Source organism: Hemitrygon akajei, unplaced genomic scaffold, assembly GCF_048418815.1.
Source record: "Hemitrygon akajei unplaced genomic scaffold, sHemAka1.3 Scf000089, whole genome shotgun sequence".
Taxonomy (NCBI): Eukaryota; Metazoa; Chordata; class Chondrichthyes; order Myliobatiformes; family Dasyatidae; genus Hemitrygon; species Hemitrygon akajei.
In genome coordinates this window covers 2750530-2772622 of record NW_027331975.1, presented here as the reverse complement: position 1 = coordinate 2772622, position 22093 = coordinate 2750530, and the positions used below count along the sequence as shown (strand labels likewise).

The following is a 22093-nucleotide window of genomic DNA, read 5'->3' as shown; positions in this document are numbered from 1 at the left end:
CTCCGGGATTTGCTGGCCACTAAGATATGCCTGGCTGTCATCCCATTACATAGAAGTATTAAACCAGATGCGCACAGGTTTTGAAAGGAATTGAATCTGCTGAGCGCAACAAGGTTTGGAGAGTTGAAGATGTCCAACTTCGGGCGAATACCCCACGAAATATTTCCAATTATTCGTTGAGGCTGAAATACAAACAAGAAGGGTATATTCTCCAAACAAAGCCCCGCCAGTATTACTGCTGCCAGGATTCTGGCTGTCTTCACTCTGCAGTATTTTGTTTTAAACTTCTGACAACATATGGCAACATATCGATCACAGGTGAAGGCCACCGTGTACCACCGTGATAGTTCCAGAGTGACCGCCAGCACGTAGATCGTGGCTTTAAGGACTTCCGTATAATGCAGAAAAGAATTTGACAGGTGGAATATTAAAATCTCATAGACAAGGACATTGATGAGAATGACCGATAGATCTGACACAGCCATCATCGTCATGTAGGCAGAGATGCATTTGGAAAGACCGCATTTTCCCCGGGACAGAGTCATAATTGTTAACAAATTAGCTGCAACAGAAAAAAAAACACAACAGATAAAGACATCACTAAGGGAGGAAGCCAGGTGAATCTTACAACTTATTTATGAAATATGTTCGGATGTATTTCTGTTTAGTCCGATGGTCTGAGAGTGAGCATAGGCAGGACGGAAAGGCACTTCGCACTGTGACCTTCACCAGCTGAAAACGGGCTGAGAAACAGCACGTGTAATTTACTGGGAGCCTGGGTAATGTGCTGCCCTGCAGGAGGGTAAACCAGGTTACCATTGCATGGTGAATGGTAGGTTGTGATGTGCTCCGCACAAAAGAAACGGAGCTGTAAATACAGATTCATCATTCATTTAAAGTAGAACAACGGGTACACCGGGTGGCACAGAGATCATTTTGCACATCGGCCATCACAAATCAGGACTCTGAACACTGGGGTGGAGTTATTGAGTTGGAGTTGTACAATACGTAATTGAAGCCGAATTCGTAGTATTGTTTACAATTCTATTCAGCTTAGTACGGGAATTATATCAAAATTCGTGGCAGAGTTCAAAATATTTACAAGGATACTGTCGGGAATGATAAACTTTTGTATACATTAGGGGTATAATTCTTGTAAATGCATTTCAGCCATTTCCTCTCAGATTGTGTGTAAGTATTTTGAACGATCATAGGATTCGCGTGAAAGTTGAAATGCTTCGGGGGTAATCTGAGAGAGGTTATTCACTCAGAGGTTGCTGCGAGAGTGGAAACAGCTCCCTGCGAAGCGGACGGTGCGGGATCTATTGTACCACGTAAGATAAGCTTGTAAAGGGCCAAGGTGGGAGGGAGGTAGAGGAATATTACTCAGGTGCCGGTAGATAGGACAACAGAGGTTCAGGTCGCCATGGCGGGCCTAATGGCCGCTTTTTGTGTTGTACTGTTTTACTCTCTGACGGGCACCTCCTGAGCGAAACACTACTGCTATTTCAGCGATGGCATCCCTCCGTTCACTTTGCATCGGACATGAGGAGACGCCCTCCTGTGTCCAGAAGAAGGTCTCCTCACCGGCCGTGTGGACAGGGGATGATACAGCGCCAATTGAGTAGCTTGTATAATGGACACATTGCGGCGCATCTTCGGATCATACTTCATTAAAAATAACAATTTCCTGCAGAAGGCCAATAACTGTTAGACTATGTATTAATACGACTTACCGGGTAAACCAAACACCGCTAGAACAGGGTAACAAACGTTTTTCACCTGTAGGATCGCCGGTCGACTCATGTTCGATTGCTTGAATTATCTCCCGTTGTGCAGTTCACATCAGCGTGTGACTCGGACCACGATACCCTGCTAATTTATAGGGAACACGAATTCTCCGTCACGGGTAGGCGGGTTGTGCAATGAATGACGTTACTTACAGCCAAAGAACAAACAAGGGTTGATGTTCCGCTCCGGTGCCACCTGTTCCCCAGCTGATGGACTGAGCAGCTGGATCATGAAGCTCCTTAATTCACATTCCAAAACAGAACACCCCCACCCCCGAGGGAGTGACGTCAGCGCTCCCCTCGCCCGCGGAGAGCATCGCTCCAGGAGGGTCCTTTCGTTGTCCCACAGTAACTCAGTGGAGAGGTCCCGCTCCATTCCGTAACTGCATTTGTTACACAGCGTTCTGCTGATTCCCACTGACTATCACATTACTGATGCTGCGCTTGCCTTTACTTTTCACATAATAATTCTTCAATAACCTTTCTCATTATGCGTCCAGTCTAATGTCAACCCGTTAGTCTTTGTCTAACCTTATAGGCTGTGATTCCTTCCTGAATGTGACGTCATTGAAACCAAACTATTGATGCAGCGTCCCGGCAATGGGGTAGTGACTGGACTCTAACGTCACTGATGATATATTCTGTTATAGCTGGTGGAGTGTCACTGTTATATATGATATGGTTACTCCAAACAAGCAGATATAAATCACCTCCAGCAGCAGTGAAAACGCTGATATTTAAGCGTTTAGAGCCGCCTGTGCCTCCACATTACTTCGGTTTGGGGACCGAAGCCGCTTGTTCCGATGAAACTTCTCAGACTTCGTCGGAGAGATTACAGAGTTGCACCTTTACTGGGCAATCGATATTACCAATGAAATAGAAGAGGATGTCACTGAGGCTTTCTTTCCGTGAGCAGAGATTAGTATGACCCGAGTATTCGCTACGATATTCAGGGTTTAAAGAGCCATGTGGAAGATTGTCTTACACCTTTCAACTATAAAGTATATGGGTGATAAGGAACTTCCTACATCACGCATTGTTGGAGGTAGGGAGACACAGAATGTTTTTTTTTGTTCTGATCTCTTAACATGTTATATACAAAGTTACCGGCTCAAGTGCTGGGACCGGGGATTAATGTGCTTCAGCGGAGCGACGTCGGCGCCTCAGAAGGTGTCAGACTACAAGGTTGAGTGGTGATGCATACTGAACACTATCAGTGATCCCCACTCCTGAGAAGTACATTTTGTAAATTAGATAAATTCGCGCAGTGTGGTAATGAACTACAGTGTGTATGTGCGCTGGCAGGTATGTGCTACGAAATGAGAGTACGCCAATAAACATGCAGATCGGCCACTGTTCGTGAGATAATGTCTACAGTTCATCAATGTACACATGCGTATGTCGGAGTACATCGGAATTAAGTCGATGATGTATGATATTCTGTTTGCCTTCGGGGCTGAGGTAAATCAAATGTCAAGTGCATCTCAGAGCCGGGGTTATTTACATTAAGCAATTCTCTACAAACACATCAGTTAGTTTTGTAAATCAGCACGTTCGCCAATTTGAGCATCAGCCACTCTCAATGTTCTTCATCGTTCCAATAGATTCAAATTATGTTAGAATTGCGAATATTTCAATGTTCAGGATATTTCGGCGTAAAAGGAAAGGTACTAGCATGCATTGTGGACTGGCTGACAGGAAGGAGGCAGCAGTGGTTGACAGCCAATGATTAGTGGTGTTCCTCAGAGGTCAGTATTGGAAACGTTACTTTTCAAATTTCTGTCAATGATAAGGATAATGGAATTGATGGCTTTTGGTAAGGTTTTCAGATGATACAAAGATAGCAGGAGGGGTAGGTAGTGCTAAGATTATAGCAGAACTTAAACAAATTGCAAGAATGGGCAAAAATGTGGCTGCTGGAATACAGTGTGGAGAAAAGAATGATCATCATTTTGGTAAAAGGAACAATAATGCGGACTGTTATCAAAATGGGGAGAAATTCAAACATCAGGATGCAGATGAACTTAGGCGTCGTCGTGCAAGACGTGAAGAAGGTGAAGCTACGGGCTGAGTTTGTGGTAAAGAAGGGAAATTCAATGCCAGCATTTACTTCAAGTGGAAAAGGATATAAAAGCAAGGAGATAATGCTGAGCCTTTATGAGTCAGTAGGCAGGTCGCACTTGGAGTGACGTCATCAACTAAGAGCCCCAGATCTCAGAAAGAATCTATTGTTATTGGAGAGAGTTAAGAGGACATTCACGTGAAGGATTCCGGGAAGGACTGGGCTGGCATATGGAGAGCATTCGGCAGCTTTGGGTCTGTATTCACTGGAATTTAGAAGTATACACGGGAATCTCACTGAAAACTAACTAATTTTGAATTGACTAGATAGGGTGGATGTGGAGGGGATGTTTCCTATAGTGGGGGCACCCAGACGAGGGCACATCCTCAAAATTGATGGACCAACTTTGGAACAGAGGCAAAGAGGATTTTCTTCAGCTAGAATGTCCTGCCACAGACTGAGGTGGAGGCCAGGTCCGTGTGTATATTTAAGACAGAAGCTGATCGTTTCCTGATAGACCAGGGCATCGAAGGATGTGGCGAGAAGGAAGATTTATAGAGCTGTGTGGGATCGGGGTTCAGCCATGATGAAATTGCGAAGCAGACACGATAGGTTGAAGGGCCTAATTATGCTGATGGTCTTATGGTCTAAAGATCGCGTCAGAGAGAAATATTGAAATTACTCGACACTCAAGTTCAATTAAAAGCTGAAGTTCAGATATATTTTTATAGATCTGTACACATATATGGAGCTAAACGAAACAGGGACCAAGGTGCAAAGCACAGAACATATATCACATAATACAGCACATAATGTAATATTGAAGCAATACAATAATATTAACAGGTAGAATATGCTGTAGAAATTCAAGCTGACATAAAGTGCACATACGACATGTAGTTTACTACAGATAAATCTCAGGAGCAGCAGACAGAAGAAATCAGGCCGACTCAGAGAATTGTTTCAGACTAAAGGACTTTATTTATACGTGATATCACGGAGAACCTCTTTACCTAAGAGCGGTGCTTGGGGGTTCTGTTTGTCTTGCAGACCCGCTTTATTATATAGACACAGAGTACGTGACTAAAAGTACTTAACAACAGCATTGCTTGACTTTGAACTTAGGACTAAATTTCAACAAACAACGTGAGTTTGATCTTAGAACTAGATTGCAACAAACGTAAATACGGGGCCACAGCATCTTTCTTGTAAGGACTTTAGCTGATTTCAAAGACCTGCAAAGTCATTAGTTAAATTTTAAGAGCATTCACAAAGGATTAGGTTAACCCCTACATATCCAAAGAGACTTCCACAATACTTCCACAATTCCCTCGTTGTTGATCCTTTCCTCCGGAAAGGGTATTTCTTTGCCATGATGTACCTCCTCTGCCTACCAGTTTCGCTTGCCGCGCATTTCTCTCACCATGTGGGGTAACATAGGGTCATTTTCAGGTCCAAGTAAGGCTCTTTTCATTAACTGGTAACAATACAATCGTAATGCTCCACATACACAGCACCCTAAAACATATATTATTACCACTATAATTATCCCATGGATAATCCAGCTTCCCCAGCCTGAAAACCATCCCTCTACTATTTCCCACCATTTCCCTGAACCAAAATTCTTAAACTGTTTCCCTATCTTCGTAAACTCCTTCATCTTTCCCCTTATGTGTTGACTAAGGTCAAGTATGTTTTCTGAGGCATCAGAATGTAAGTACAACATTCCTGCCCTACCACGGCGCTTGTCCCTCCTTTTTCGGCTCAGAGCATGTCCAGGGTCATTCTATTTTGGAAGGCTGCCACACTAAGTGCAACTGCCTCTGTTGTTAGGTCTTTCATTTGCGTCACTTGCACGTCAGTTAGGGCATCGGCAGTGTCATTGGCCAATTTTTCTTAAGAGGTTGCCATATTCATAATTTCTCGCGAATTTCAGGCCACACCATATGAGGGAAATGCTATCATCCAAAACATTTCACTTTCACTTGTCCCTCGCTTACTTCGCTTTCAAAAAGGATGTTGCGATATATCTTTTATAATGCATGGAGGGCAATCTATAGGCCAGATTACAGCAGCCGTGCTATTTCCTGTGGACACATTCCCACTTTAGCCTGGCCGCCCTGGGAGCCAAGGGTAAGTTATTTCCCCACATACCCAGTAAGGCCTATTAGGGGTATGCGGAGGAGGACCCACACTCCGTTCACTACAAGAACTATGACCCAATAATGTCCCATCTTCCCCTGCCGTATTGCAATAACAAATTCCCTTTACAGTTTTCTGTGTATTTACTGACTGGAAAGAGGGCATCCTTTTCCCCCCCGCCGCGGTAGGGAGGTACCATACATTGAAACAGGTACATCCAAAATCCCCTTCGCTGACATCACAGTCCTTCTGCCAATCTCTCGTTCTGAAGCTGGAATAGGATGTGTCAAATAGCTTCATAAGTTGCACAGAAAGCTTTTCGCTTCCGTTCATGGGGACCCCTACCAGGGATGGGCGGCATGTTGAGGTATCTTTACACACACCCAACAAGAGTCCAACTCTTCATCTTAATGACTGGCATGAGTGTGACATAAAGAGAAAGAGTTATTTCTGGACAAGGCCACACTAACTCCCCGCAGTATCAGTCCCCATAAAAGCATCTGGCTTGTCAGCTCCATGCTTTCTTGTCTTCCAACTACTGGTGCCGTTTGCATCTCGTAGCGTGAATCCATTCTCCTTTTCCTTCAAACTTCACCGCGGTTCGGGTTATTATCAGCACTGTGTAAGGGCGCTTCCACCTAGGAGACAGAGAGAGCTTTTTGTTGTCCCTTTACATATACCCCATCACCGGGTTGGAAAGGATGCATGTTCCTGCTTCCCACAGGGGTCTGCCCCTGTCTCACTGTCTCATGCGGCTCCGCGGCCGTTTTGCACGATGCTTGCGCATGCGCTGGAGTCTGTTCATCGTTCCAGATCAGGGCCAGTCTCTCAGTGGTGACAGGGGGTCGAATGACAGTAGTCACGGGGCGCCCCATAAGGATTTCATGAGGGGTCAGACCAGTGGCCCTATTTTTCCTATTCCACACAGAGTATAACACTATAGAGAGAGTCCCCGGCCGGGATAGCTGATTGTCCTGGCACACTTTAAACAGGGTTACTTTCAGTTTCCCATTCGTCCTTTCTACTATCCCTGAGGATTGGGGCTGACAAGAGATATGTAATTTTCATTGGAACTCCATGGCCCGCACTAAGTCATTCCCGATTCGACCCGTGAAGTGTGTTCCCCTATCACTGTTTATTCCCATGGGTATTCAGTACCGGGGATATTATTTCCCTCCATAATATCTTTACCACTGTTCGAACATCATCCTTTCGTGTGGGATCGGCCTCCACCCCTCGAGTGAACATGTCAACTATCACTAACATGTATTTATACCCCGACGACGGCGGCACATACACGAAATCAATTTGCAAATTTTCAATCGGCATTTTAGGCATCAGGAGAAGTTCGAGTTTCGCCGGAGATTTGCCCTAATCATGGCTCTGGCAAGTTATTCACGCACGGGCAATTTCCTGTATTGTTGATGTTATCCCGGGTGCGTACCATTGCTGATAGATTGCATGCTGCATCCCTCCTTTACCCATGTGGGCCTGTGCATGCGGCAGGTGGCAGAGGGGCAGAAACAAGCTTCGAGGACACACCACCCTCCCGTCGGGGTGGAACCAAAAACCATCTTTATAGTGTCAGTGCGCCTTTTGCCATGCCCGCTTTTCCTGGGGACTATATTCTGCTATGCTACCGGAAGCTCAGAGGCCCCACGGCAGAGAGAGGCGTGGGGTGCGATTCGCAAAGGCCTTGTAAAATAGGCTGTTGAGTTAAAACAAATTTCTTTGCGGTTTGGTCCTCTCGGGAATTTCACATCAAAGTCCATTACATCAGCAGATGTGTATTTCTCCATTTTCAGAACATTTACAGAGACAACTGTGTATAAAGCGTCCAAAAGATCATTCGAGACCCGAGTCACCCCAATCACAAACTGTTTAAGCTTCTACTATCCGGGAAACGGTACCGCAGCATTAAAGCCAGGACTAACGGGCTCCATGTCAGCTTTTTCCACCAGGATATCTGACTGGATAATTCATGCTGGCACAACTGTATGTCTATGTTATATTGACTATAGCGTTGTACATATATTTATTATAAATTACTATAAATTTGCGCATTGTACATTTAGACTGAGATATAATTTAAGGATTTTTGCTCCTTGTGTATGTGAAGAGTGTAACTAATAGAGTTAAGTCAATCTAATAAAGAATTTTTAAATATCCCTTTTTATACCTCCATTGTAAAATGCTTGATTCATGGAAAATTTGGCATATTTTACAATGTAGTTGTGTTTTAATATAGACCAGTTACAAATGGACCCAGACATTTGCACTCTTGCCCACTGCTCATTGCACAACTGAAAATACTCACAAGTTCTCGGGTTTAAACTGCACGAGATTGATAATTTTAACTCAGCACGATCGGAGCGCCCGAGGTCCCTACAAAAGATAGGTCCATTCTCCTGTGCTTGGGGCACATCGCTCGAAGTTTTCCTTGTCCATGCCCAGGAATTCTGGTAACCATAGCAGCCAAGGAAAATAGAACTGCAATATGAAAACAAACGTGTGAAACATAAGCAGGGATTGCAAGAGATCAGAAAGAAACTCATAACTATAAAACTCAGACGGTTGAAGGGCTGACGAGGTGGCCGAGAGGTTAAGGTGATGGACTGCTAATCCATTGTGCTCTGCACGCGTGGGTTCGAATCCCATCCTCGTCGTGGCAGGTTTATCTGGGGGATGAAATATTGAAGTTATCACTTATTAGATTTCCGAGCCTTCACCTTTTGTCACACAAAGTGCTTGGCTGGAAATCATGAAAATGAACGTTTTTCTATTAACGTTTGTTAATAAATTTGGCCATAATACCAGAAGATATAAATGCAGAATTCAGCCATTCCGTCCATTCCATCATGGGTGATATAGTAGCTCTCTCAATGCCATTCCCCTTCCTTCTCGCCGTCACCTTTGACACGCTTCATAATCAAATACTTGTCTATCTCCGCTTAAGAATAGGATTCGGGAGGTAGTGTTAAAGCTTTATAAGAGCCTGGTCTGATCACACTTGGAGTACTGTACACAGTTCTGGTCACCTCACTACACGAAAGATGCTGAAACTATTGAAAGGGTGCAGAGGAGATTTACAAGGATTTGCCTGAATGGGAGTGTATGCCTTATGAGAATTGGTTGAGTGAACTCGGCATTTTCTCCTTAGAGCGACGGAGCATGACAGGTGACCTGATAGAGATGTATAAGAGGATGAGAGGCATTGATCGTGTGGATTGTCAGAGGCTCTTTTCCAGGGCTGAAATGGCTAGCACGAGAGGGCACAGTTTCCAGGTGCGTGGGAGTAGGTACAGAGGAGATGTCAAGTTTAGGGATTTTTTTTCGCAGTGAGTGGTGAATGCGTGGAATGGGTTGCCGGCGACTGTGGTGGAAGTGGATATAAAAGGGTCTTTTAACAGCCTCCTGGACAGGTACATGAAGCTTAGAAAAATAGAGGACTATATATAGCTCTAGGTAATTTCTAAATTATACACATGTTCGGCACAGGTGTGTGAGCCAAAGGGCCTGTTTTGTGCTGTAGGTTTTCTAAGTTTCTAAAAAATTACCCATTGTGTTGGCTCCACAGATATCCCCGCAATGAACTCCACATATCCATAACCTTCTGGTGACACAACTTCCTCCTTATCCCTGTTCTAAAGGGCGTCCCAATATTCTGAGGTTGTGCTCTGTTGACTCTGAACTCACCGACAATTGGAATCATCCTTTCCATGTCCAGTCTACCTGGGCCTTTCAGTATTTGATAGTTTTCAAAGAAAACCCTGACTCCTTCTTCTAATCTCCAACGAGTACAGGGGCAGAGTCATAAAACGATCCTCATACATTAAAGCTTTCATTCCGGGATCATTCTCGTCACCGTCCTCTGGACTCTTTCCAATGCCAGGGCATCAGTTCTTAGATAAGGGACACAGACTGTTCATCTTGTTCCAGGCGCGGTCTGACCAATGCATTATACAGACTCAACATTACAGCCTCACTGTTGTACTCTGGTTCTCTCCAAATGAATGTTGGCATTGCATTTGTCGTCCGTACTACCAACTCAGCCTGTATTTACCCTTTCGACAATCCTGCACAGGGTCTCCCAGTTGTCTTTGCACCTTCGATATTTGAATTTACTGCCCATTTATAACCTAGTCTACGCCTTCAACAAAGTGTATATCCATTCAATTCCCGACACCATTTTACATCTGAAAATTCGTTGCCGAGTATGTTCTCGTCATGAGATACAGTGGCATATAAATGTTTGGGCACCCTGGTCAAAATTTCTGTTACCGTGAATAGCTAAGCGAGTACAAGATGACCTGAATTAGAAAAGGCATAAAGTTAAAAATGACACTTCTCTTTAATATTTTAAGCAAGATTACTTTTTTATTTCCATCTTTCACAGTTTCAAAATAACAAAAAAGGAAAAGAGCCCGAAGCAAAAGTTTGGGCTTCCTGCATGGTCAGTACTCTGTAACACCCCGTTTAGCAAGTATCACAGCTTGTAAACACTTTCTGTAGCCAGCTAACAGTCCTTCAATTCTTGTATGGGGGATTTCTGCCCATTCTTCCTTGCAAAAGGTTTCTAGTTCTCTGCGATTCTTAGGCCCTCTTGCATGCACTGCTCTTTTGAGGTCTATCCGCAGATTTTCGATGATGTTTAGTTCGGGGGACTATGAGGGCCATGGCACAACCTTCAGTTTGCGCCTCTTGAGGTAGTCCATTGTGGATTTTGAAGTGTTTTTAAGATCATTATACGCTGTCGTAGTGGACTACGGGGCGAATGGTCCCGTGTCCCATACTTGCACGCTTTCCATCCGTGCTGGGTTGAGCGTCGAAATAAAAAATGCCTGGAAAATGAGCAATCACCTAAAAAGATCGGTGCAAGAACCTTGTCATGTCGGCGCCACGATGACTCCACCAGGAGCTATTCATCTTCATCTTCTAAGGATCATTATCCTGTTGTACAAGCCATCCTCTTTTCATCTTCAGCTTTTTTACAGACGGTAAAATTCCGGTTTGCTTCCGGAATTTGCTGTATTTAATTGAATTCATTTTTCCCTCTTGTAGTGAAACACTGTAACACTGTAACACGGACTGCAACACAAGCCCAAAGCATGATCGATCCACCTCCAAGTTTAACAGTTGGAAAAGTGTTCTGTTCATGACATTCTGCACTCTTTTTTCTCCAAACACACCTTTCTTCATTGCAGCCAAAAATAAAATTTCTATTTTAACTTCATCAGTCCACCGGACTTGTTTCAAAAATGCATCAGGCTTGTTTAGAAGTTCCTTTGCAAACTTCTGATGCTGAATTTTGTGGTGAGGGCACAGGAAATGTTTTCTTCTGATGACTCTTCCATGAAGGTCATATTTGTGCAGCGATCACAGTAGAACAGAGAACCACCACTCCAGAGTCTGCTAAATCTTCCTGAAGGTCTCTTGCAGTCAAACGGGGTTTTGTTTTGCCTTTCCTGCAATCCTACCAGCAGTTTTCTCCGAAAGTTTTCTTGGTCTTCCAGACCTCAACTTGACCTCCACCGTTCCTGTTAACTGCCATTTCTTAATGACATTACGAACTGAGGAAACAGTTACCTGACAACGCTTTGCTATCTTCTTATAGCCTTCTCTTGTTTTGGGGCATCAATTATTTTAACTTTCAGAGTGCTAGGCAGCTGCTTAGAGGAGCCCATGGCTGCTGATTGTTGGGACAAGGTTTGAGGAGTCAGGGTATTTATGAAGCTTTGAAATTTCCATCCCCTGGCCTTTCCTAACGACGACAGTAAACACGCCAGAGCCCTCACAAGCTCATAAAGGTCTGAGACACTGGTAAAGGTTATCTGAGATCTCAAATCTCTTGGGGTGCCCAAGCTTTTGATTGGTGTTCCTTTTATTCTCCTTCACTCTAAAATTGTACAAAACGAAAATAATACATTAATCTTGCTTAAAATGCAGAAAAAGAATGTTTCATCTTTAACTTTATGACTTTGGAGATCAGTTCATCTTCCACTCACTGAACTATTCACAGTAACAGAAACTTTGTCCAGGGCTGCCCGAACATTTGCGTGCCACTGGACATGAGGCGGTGGAAAAGCGGCACAAGATCCGGACCGGAGAATCACAAAACCTCAAATGTTGCCATGGAATTTTACACGCAAACTCGTGACTGCTGATCAGGACAAATTACCACTGTCAATACACCATCCATCTGTTCATTAACGTCCAATGGCGAGGTGTTATTTTTCAACTGGACTCCACTGATATCCCAGGATACATTTTCACTGATCACTTTTCAGTGGCATACATTTCAAACATTTCACATCACTGTGGGGATCCTGGAGTAAAGCATCACTGGTCATTACGTTGCCGAAATCTTAAACAATATAATTGTGGTCGGTTTGATTATAATGACCAGCCGTAAGGTTTTAATAAGGTGATAGAGTTAAGAGTGTAACCGGAGAAAGATCGGGAGTTATTTCAGAGTAACTCTACACAGGCTGCGCGTTGAGTCGGGGCGGAGCGTATTCCGAGATAAGTATTTATTCTTGATGTTCACATTGCGGAAGAAGCTCCATGGCCAGTTACTGACCCTTATGCAGGAGTGGGACATTTCGCCCATGTTTTAATTTTACAGGGAATCACAACAAATTCGATATATTGAAAAGTACAGTGATCCCAACTCTGCACCGATATGCGATCACCCACCGCCACCTCGTCTCAAAACTAAACAGTACCCAGTTTTCCTGTTCTACATTACCGTCATTATACAGGAAGGTTTTAACCATACTTTTCCACATTCCCGCAAAACCACGATGTCAGCGTTGTGATCAGTCCTTCCTCGCTGGTCCTTTAACAGGAATGGAATGTGCGATACCAGTGGTAAGATATTTGGCTTCTGTCTGCGCTGCAATATCATCGAAAGATCGCAAATTCGAGTCCTGAAAATTTTAGGTGCTGATGTTTCCGACTGTTTCCACCGCGGCTTAAACTGTACGAAGCACAAATATTTGATCGGTTGACGTGGGGTGGCTGTGGTGCTGCTCGCGACAGAGAAAACAAAGAGAAGCAGAGAGATTGAATGTGTGTGTGTGTGTGTGTGTGTGTGTGTGTGCGTGCGTGCGTGCGTGCGTGCGTGCGTGCGTGCGTGCGTGCGTGTGTGTGTGTGTGTGTGTGTGTGTGTGTGTGTGTGTGTTTGTGTTTGAGTGTGTGTGTGTATTTGAGTGTGCGTGTGTGTGAGAGAGGGAGAGATAGATAGAGAGAGAGAGAGAGATGGGGAAAGACAAACTGAAAAGGTGGAACCTGGAATACTGTGGTGGAGAATTTGAACAGAGAGTCTGTATGGTGGGACTAGGAAGGAGTGGAATACAGGAGGGAAGCAAAATAAAGCGACTTCACATTTTAAAGTAGGTTTGAAATTTTGCAGCACACGGTTATTCTTCCCAATGTTTGTCTGGATGGGAACATTTCAGATGTGAGCTCCGTTGAAACCACAATGCATCCTCATGCGACAATACATGACAATAGGTTTGAAGGCTAATTCTCCCGTTACGCAGTGTACGTTATCCACGAACCTCCTTAGGTTTAAATCCGTTTATGTTCTCCTGTAAATTATATATAATTTCTATTAACTCTTCTTTCTTTAATTTACCTTTGCCAGGTTTGAAATACAATGCGTTACTGCTAGAAAAGCGAATGTTCATTATTATTGCACCTGGATGCCCATGACAATACACTTGAACACAAACTGAAAAGTCGAGCCTCAAGTTCATTTGAAGCGCTGACGCCCAAACAATGTTTCTGCCCGGGATTGAACTGGGGACTTTCCGCGTGTAAAGCGAATGTGATAACCACTACACCACAGAAACCGTGCAAAGCGCTCAATGCTTTGCGCTCTTGAGCAATGACCCGAGGCACCACCTCCCCGCCCTGATCTGAAGTACAGCAATAAGAACAAAACATTCCCCACTGTTCCTTTCCGTTTTCAGTAACACGTATTACATAGGTTAGAGAGAAAGATTCAATAGTTTAGGACTTTATTCCATGGAGCGTAGAAGAATGAGGGGAGACTTGATAGAGGTATATAAAATTATGATGGGTATAGATAGAGTGAATGCAAGCAGGCTTTTTCCACTGAGGCCAGGGGAGAAAAAAAAAATCAGAGGACATCGGTTAAGGGTGAAGGGGGAACAGTTTAAAGGGAACATTGGGGGGGGGGTCTTCACACAAAGAGTGGTGGGAGGGTGGAATGAGCTGCCAGATGAAGTGGTAAATACGGGCTCACTTTTAACATTTAATTAAACCTTGGACATGTACATGGATGAGAGGTGTATGGAGGGATATGGTCCAGGTGCAGGTCCATGGGACAAGGCAGAAAAATGGTTCGGCACAGCCAAGAAGGGCCGAAAGGCCTGATTCTGTACTGTAATGTTCGATGGTTCTATGGTTATGCACACACCGTCACACTGATATTTCATTAATGGTCACCGTCCAATCTGTTCCGTCGGATCGCAACCAGACCAAGACATCAACGGCCAATTAAACGACTTATTGAAGGAACATTATATCGGTAACAACAGCCTTCAGGAACGGAGCGGCAAGTCGATCAGCTCTGAGGTCACAATGGAGTGATCACTTTCCAGCCGGAAGAACGTCAGCAGAATCGAGGGAGGGGTCGTTTCTTGAACAGAGGCTTGGTGATCTCGGGACATGTGAGAATTATTTTATAATTCGGCCCAGAAAGAATGCAGGCTCATGTTGAGAGAGCGGGAGAGTGATATCAGCATCTCGATACCATTTCCGGCCATTGAGGTTACGATTAATATCTCTTTTTTTTCCGCGTGTGCCTGAAGCTTATTGTGGACTTCAGGAAGGAGAGAGAAACCAATCCTCATAGAGGGATCAGAAGTGGAGAGAGTGAGCAGTTTCAGGTTCCTGTGTGTTAAGATCTCTGAGGACTTAACCTGGTCCCGACATATCGATGCAGTTATAAAGAAGGCAAGACAGCGGCTATCCAGTACTTCATTAGGAGATTAACGAATAGACTGAAACAACATCCGGAGAGCATTCTGACAGGCTGCATTACTGTCTGGTGGGGGAGTGGGGAGGGCGGGAGTGTTGTTACTCTACCGGAAGGAGAGATGGGGCGATGGGGAGCCTTATGATCATGCGCATGAGAACTATGGATGGTGGAGAACAAGTGAGCACTCTGTACTCAGTAGGTGAACTTTCCATGAGCGAAGGTAGCAGGCGACAATTACAGTCTGATTCTTAAAGGAACAGTAGCATCTAACCATTCTCCGGCGGAAATCAGTGTCGAGACTTGGATGGCAGTGTCGCAAGGACATGGCGGTGGAACAAACCCAGGTGCTGAACACGGGCGCGGAGGCCGAGTCGGGAGGCGTTACCGTCGTAGCGAGCGTGGAATGGGTGCCAAGGGAGTCTTTACCCGGAGTCTTGGTTTCAGTACAGAATTCAGGAACAATGCTAGTCTTAGAACCGATAGTCCAAAGAACCATGGGGTGAGGTTACTCGTACACGGGTCTCACAATGTACTGGCAGCTCCTAGTTGTGGTCACATGATTTTTACACTGCATTTGCTGATGGAAAGCAGGTGTTTGTAGTTAGTGGAACCTGGGAATGATTGGGAACTAAACGAGGTGATTAAGGCACAATTCCTGAGCCCGGTGCCAGAGGGGACCATGACAAGCAGCCTTTGTTATGTTGGAAAAATGACGCTGGAACTCTTCCCTGGTTGGGAACTGATGGGTACTTCAAGTTAATCTTCATCTGCTCTTGAATCTTTCTTTGTACGCTGTTACTCTGTATGTCCAGACACCACATTATGGCTGAAAATTTGAATTTTCATTTTAGTTGATTATCCGCTCGCAGTGCTTCATTTTCTCAGCCAGTTCACTTACCTTTTGCACTCTAGGTCCATCCAATAATATATCATCAATGCCGTTAAATCTGGGGCATCAAGTGAGAGATTGCTAGTCACCGACCCGCTGGCTAATGGATCATGACATTCAGTCTGCCATGGGAAATCGCTCCAGTAAGACTGAGCAAATATTCATTTCCCAAATTCCACAAGAACTTTTCATTGATAGTCTCCTTGTGAATTCCGCTCCATCAAATTCGCAATATTGACACAGCAGCATATAGTTAGAGGGACAAACAGACAAAAACAGACAGCAGAGGACAGGCAGCCAGACAGACGAATAGATAGATAGATAGATAGATAGATAGATAGATAGATAGATAGATAGATAGATAGATAGATAGACAGACAGATAGATAGATAGATAGATAGATAGATAGATAGATAGATAGATAGATAGATAGATAGATAGATAGATAGATAGATAGATAGAAGCACACAGACAGTTATGCAGACCGGAAAGACCTATAATCTACAACTCAGCAAAGAAGAACGAGACGCGAGGCAAAAACTAGAAATATATATATGTGTGTGTGTGTGTGTGTGTGTGTGTGTGTGTGTGCGTGTGTGTGTGTGTGTGTGTGTGTGTGTGTGTGTGTGCGTGTGTGTGTGTGTGTGTGTGTGTGTGTGTGTGTGTGTGTGTGTGTGTGGCCCTGTGGCTCAGAAGGGTAGGGAAAGGAAGAGGAAGGCAGTTGTGATAGGGGACTCCATAGTCAGGGGATCTGACAGGCGATTCTGTGGACACAGGAAAGAAACTCGGAAGGTAGTTTCCTCCCAGGTGCCAGGGTCCGGGATGTTTCTGATCGCATCCAAGATATCCTGCGGTGGGAGGGAGAACACCCAGAGGTAGTGGTACATATTGACACCAATGCCATAGGCAGGAAAAGGGAAGAGGTCCTGAAAGAAGACTACAGGGAGTTAGGAAGGAAGTTGAAAAGCAGGACCTCAAAGGTAGTAATCTCGGGATTACAGCCTTTTCCACGCGACAGTGAGAATAGGAATAGAATGAGGTCGAGGATAAATGCGTGGCTGAGGGATTGGAGCAGGGGGCGGGTATTCATATTCCTGGATCATTGGGACCTCTTTTGGGGCATGTGTGACCTGTACAAAAAGGACGGGTTGCACATGAATCCCAGGGGGACCAATATCCTGACGGGCAAGTTTGGTAGAGCTGTTGGGGAGGCTTGAAACTAGTTTGGGAGGGGGAGGGGTGGGAATCAGAATGTGAGTGCAGGGATTAAGGTAGAAGGACAAGGGCATGATGCTAAGAGTTCTGAGTTGATGAGGAAGGACAGGAAAGGGACAGAACATAATTGTAGCCAGTTAAAGGGGTTGAAATGTGTCTATTTCAAGGCTGGGAGTATTAGGAACAAGGAGGATGAACTTACAGCATGGATTAGGATGTGGATCTACGATGTTGAGGTTGGTACCGAAATTTGGTTGAAGGAAGGGCAGGATTGGATGATGCAGGTCCCGGGGTTCAGGTTTTTTAAAAGGAATAGGATGGGAGGTAGAAAAGTGGTGGGGGTGGGTGAGTGGCATTGCTGGTCAGGAATAGTATCACGCCCATAGAAAGTGAGGGCGCTGCAGAGGGAGTGTCCACTGAGTCGGTGTGGGTGGAAGTCAGAAATAGGAGGAGATCAATCAATGTGCTGGGAGTAGTCTATAGGCCCCCAATGGTGCTGTAAATACATGGTAATAGTTATGGGTGATTTCAACTTCCCTCATATTGACTGGCACCTCCTGAGTGCAAGGGGATGGATGGGGCTGAATTTGTCAGGTGTGTTCAAGAAGGATTCCTGACACAGTATGTGGACCGGCCGACGAGAGGAGAGGCTATACTGGATCTAGTTCTGGGTAATGAACCTGGTCAGGTGACAGACCTCTTGGTGGGGGAGCATTTTGGGGAGAGTGACCACAACTCCCTTAACTTCAGCATAGCTACGGAAAGAGATAAAATTAGACGAAAAGGTAAAGTGCTTAACTGGGGAAAGGCTAACTTTGAAGGGATGAGGCAGAAACTAGCAACAGTAAATTGGAAACAGATGTTCAAAGGGGAAGGCACACAAGTAATGTGGGAGAAGTTTATGAACCACTTGAGCTGGGTTCAGGATAGATTCGTCCCACTGAGGCAAGGAAGAAATGGTAGGAAAAGGGAACTGTCGCTGACAAAACACGTGAGGCTATTTCCAGCGGAGACTAACACGAGAATAGTCAACGAAATCCTTCCGAATGAGGATCAAACAAGGTCGAAATCAATCCACCGTCGAAAATCGATTCTCCTCGATCTCCATCTTCCAAACTTTTCTTCACTCTCCATCAGCAAAGAAACAGCTGGCAGTGACCTTTTAAACTTTAGGCATTATATAAAACTTCATTTTTAACTAAACTACGTCATCACATTAAATCACGCAGTGACATGAAGTTATCTTGGCAAATCTAGCCACGAACTGCCCCACCTAACAGGGTGGGTCTTCCTTTTATACCCTGTAGAAAAAACCTGTCACATGACCTCTACTGGCGGGAAAATGACATCACTCCACCATCACAAAACCATTACCTCAAGTCCAGTATAACTTCAACCCCAGTCACGTGACAAGGGTACCACTGTCACGTGTCACGGGTACGTAACAATATTTACACCTGAATGCCCACGACAGTAAACTTGAACACAAACTGAAATGTCGAGCCTCAAGTTCATTTGAAGCACTGGAGCCCAAACAATGTTTCTGCCCGGGATTGAACTGGGGACCTTTCGCGTGTAAAGCGAATGTGATAACCAGTGCACCACAGAAACCGTGTAAAGCGCTCAATGCTTTGCGCTCTTGAACAATGACCCGAGGCACCCCCCCCCCTCGCTCTGAAATACAGCAATAAGTACAAAACATTCCCCACTGTTCCTTTCCGTTTGCAGTAACAAGTATTAAATAGGATAGGACTTTATTTTATTGAGCGTAGAAGAATGAGGGGAGACTTGATAGATGTATATAAAATTATGATGGATATAGTTAGAGTGAAAGCAAGCAGGCTTTTTCCACTGACGCCGGGGAGAAACAAAAATAAGAGGACATCGGTTAAGGGTGAATGGGGAACAGTTTAAAGGGATCATGGGAGTGGGGGTTCTTCACACAAAGAGTGGTGGGAGTGTGGAATGAGCTTCCAGATGAAGTGGTACATACAATATACAATAAACAATAGACAAAAGGTGCAGAAGTAGACCATTCGGCCCTTCGAGCCTGCACCGCCATTTTGAGATCATGGCTGATCATCTATTATCAATACCCGGTTCCTGCTTGTCCCCATATCCCTTGATTCCCATGTCCATAAGATACCTATCTAGCTCCTTCTTGAAAGCATCCAGAGAATTGGTCTCCACTGCCTTCTGAGGCAGCGCATTCCAGACCCCCACAACTCTCTGAGAGAAGAAGTTTTTCCTTAACTCTGTCCTAAATGACCTACACCTTATTCTCAAACCATGCCCTCTGGTACTGGACTCTCCCAGCATCTGGAATATATTTCCTGCCTCTATCTTGTCCAATCCCTTAATAATCTTATATGTTGCAATCAGATCCCCTCTCAATCTCCTCGGGCTCACTTTTAACATTTAATTAAACCTTGGACAGGTACATGGATGCGAGGTGCATGGATGGATATGGGCCAGATGCAGGTCACTGGGACAAGGCAGAAAAATGGTCCGGCACAGCCAAGAAAGGCCAAAAGCCTGTTTCTGTGCTGCAATGTTCGATGGTTCTATGGTTATGCGCCATATACAGAGATATGCATTAACAATTTCCTGTCGGGTGTTAGTTAAGGCGCGACATGTGACAGTTAACTAAACTGTGTTGTATTAATAGGCAAGGAATTAAAACACCTTCTGTACTCTAGTTTCCAGTAGTCTCCACAGGGTGGCGCTCGGGCTCACATGCTAAATTTAACAATGCCTTTAAGCTTTCTCACCCTGTCTGTCTCTCTCTCGTCCGTTCTCTTCACCTCAGATTACAAGTTAATTGAAGCAAGTGAGTGAACCACGTGCCGATACACTTATATACAACAGGGCGCGTTACAAGCCAGGTTTACTTGTGAGATGATGCCAGCAGTATAGTATCGAATCACGGCCAATCATCCCACCGAGCCCGCACTGACACCAGACGCACTGTCACACTGATATTTCATTAATGATCACGGTCCAATCTGTTCCGTCGGATCGCAACTAGACCAAAACATTAACGGACAATTAAACGACCTATTGTGAAGGAAAATTATATTGGTAACAACAGCCTTCAGGAACGGAGCGGCGTCGATCAGCTCTGAGGTCGCAGTGGAGTGATCACTCTCCAGCCGGAAGGACGTCAGTAGAATCGAGGGAGCTGTCGTTTCCTTAACAGAGGTTTGGTGAACTCCGGATATGTGAGAATTATTTCATAATTCGTCCAGAAGGAATGCAGATTCATGTTGAGAGAGATGTCAGTATCTCGATACCATTTCCGGCCACTGAGGCTACGATTCACATCTCTTTTCTTCGCGTGTGGCTAAAACTATTCGCCGAAGCTAGTAAATATTGAGTTTAATCGACAGCTCAACGAAATAAGGTGAGGTGTAATTAGAGGATTTCTGAAGCAGGGCTTCAGGAAAGGTAGAGTTCGTTGCTTTACAATTTGGTTAATTGCACTAAGAAGACAGGAATGTGGGGGACACGTGATGCCTTGATTCAGCAAAGAAACCATCTGCTCAGCCACTTTCAACAACGGGAAGTGAGGCTACGCGTGTTGAACTAAAGAATCAAGCAGGGAGATTGTTTGTAGCCCTGCGGGCTCGTTCCTTTTAGTGGATAAGGGAGGCTCTCCAGCAACGCTCTCCTGCTCAGATCAAAATCAAAGGTGCATCGATTCGAAGTTAATTACAAAAAATAAGCGGGGTGTCTCAGAGGCACAAAATCAAATGTAACATTCCAGTGGAATGCTCAGCTTGAGAGACGCCTAGTCACCCGGGCGTTGCAAGCATTAAAAATCACGAGTGCTCTAGGTGAGGCTCGAACTCACAGCCTCGGCATTTCTCCGCCGTGTACTGTCATATAAGTACCGCGCACTAACCGATTGCGCCACTAGAGCCCAGTGCTGCGAACACGTGTTTTACATATGGAAAGAAAATGTAGAAATTTACAGATATCATAAGCAGGGGTGTCAAACTCATTTCAGGTCACGGGCCGGATTGAGCAAAATGCAGCGTCATGCGGGCCGGATCAGTCGGACGCGTGCGAACGCAGCTTTCGTTGCCTCCGTTTTTTCAGCCTGCTCTCATGTGTCTCAGTCTCTGCTATAACTACAAAGTGTTTCACTTTACAAATTCCGTTTCTTATGAAGAAGACTGCCGAGCAAGACTGCCGAATAAACACTAAAAACCCTGAAAACCTGGTACCTGAATAAACTCAGCATTAGCCATATCATACGCCATAGGCGCGTCGAGTACTGGGGCCAGCTTTAATAGTAATTAGATATTATCTCGCGGGCCAAAGATAATTCCACCGCGGGCCTTCAGTTTGACATATATGTCATAGAGCATAGAACCTAAAAATATACAGCCCGTGAGAAGGCCATTCGGCCCACAATGTATTGTCATACCAGCTAAAAATCAAATCAAAGGCACTCAAACCCTAATCCCTCCTCCCTACCATGTCCATATCCCTCAATCTTCCTTACATCCATGTGCATATCGAGTCAGCAGATCAAATACCACCTATAAATTTGCTGAAAATGCAAACATTCTTGGTCGAATCTCAGATGGAGACGAGAGGGCGAACAGGGGCGAGGTATGTCAACTAGTTGAGTGGTGTCGCAGCAACAACCTTGCACTGAACGTCAGTAAGACGAAAAAGCTCATTGTGGACTTCAGGAAGGAGAGAGATACCAATCCTCATAGAGGGATCAGAAGTGGAGAGAGGGAGCAGTTTCAGGTTCCTGGGTGTTAAGATCTCTGAGGACTTAACCTGGTCCCGACATATCGATGCAGTTATGAGGAAGGCAAAACAGCGGCTATCCAGTACTTCATTAGGAGATTAATGAATAAACTCAAACAACTTCTGGAGAGGATTCTGACAGGCTGCATCACTGTCTGGTATGAGGAGGGGCGGGTGGGGGAGGTGTTGCTACTCTACCGGATGGGGAGATGGAGAAC

The 22093-nt window shown here is 44.8% G+C and overlaps 4 non-coding genes across 4 annotated transcripts; 1 reads left to right on the top strand and 3 right to left on the bottom strand.

Moving 5' to 3' along the window:
- Positions 1 to 8578: 8578 nt before the first annotated feature.
- Positions 8579 to 8660, top strand: trnas-gcu (transfer RNA serine (anticodon GCU)). The gene has a single exon. It is a non-coding gene; the product is annotated as a tRNA-Ser (tRNA).
- Positions 8661 to 13777: 5117 nt separating this feature from the next.
- trnav-uac (transfer RNA valine (anticodon UAC)) lies at positions 13778 to 13850 on the bottom strand. Its single transcript has one exon. It is a non-coding gene; the product is annotated as a tRNA-Val (tRNA).
- Positions 13851 to 18646: 4796 nt separating this feature from the next.
- Positions 18647 to 18719, bottom strand: trnav-uac (transfer RNA valine (anticodon UAC)). Its single transcript has one exon. It is a non-coding gene; the product is annotated as a tRNA-Val (tRNA).
- A 2217-nt stretch (positions 18720 to 20936) lies between these two features.
- Positions 20937 to 21030, bottom strand: trnai-uau (transfer RNA isoleucine (anticodon UAU)). The gene is made up of 2 exons: positions 20993 to 21030; positions 20937 to 20972 (listed from the first exon to the last, which is right to left on the bottom strand). It is a non-coding gene; the product is annotated as a tRNA-Ile (tRNA).
- Positions 21031 to 22093: the final 1063 nt, after the last annotated feature.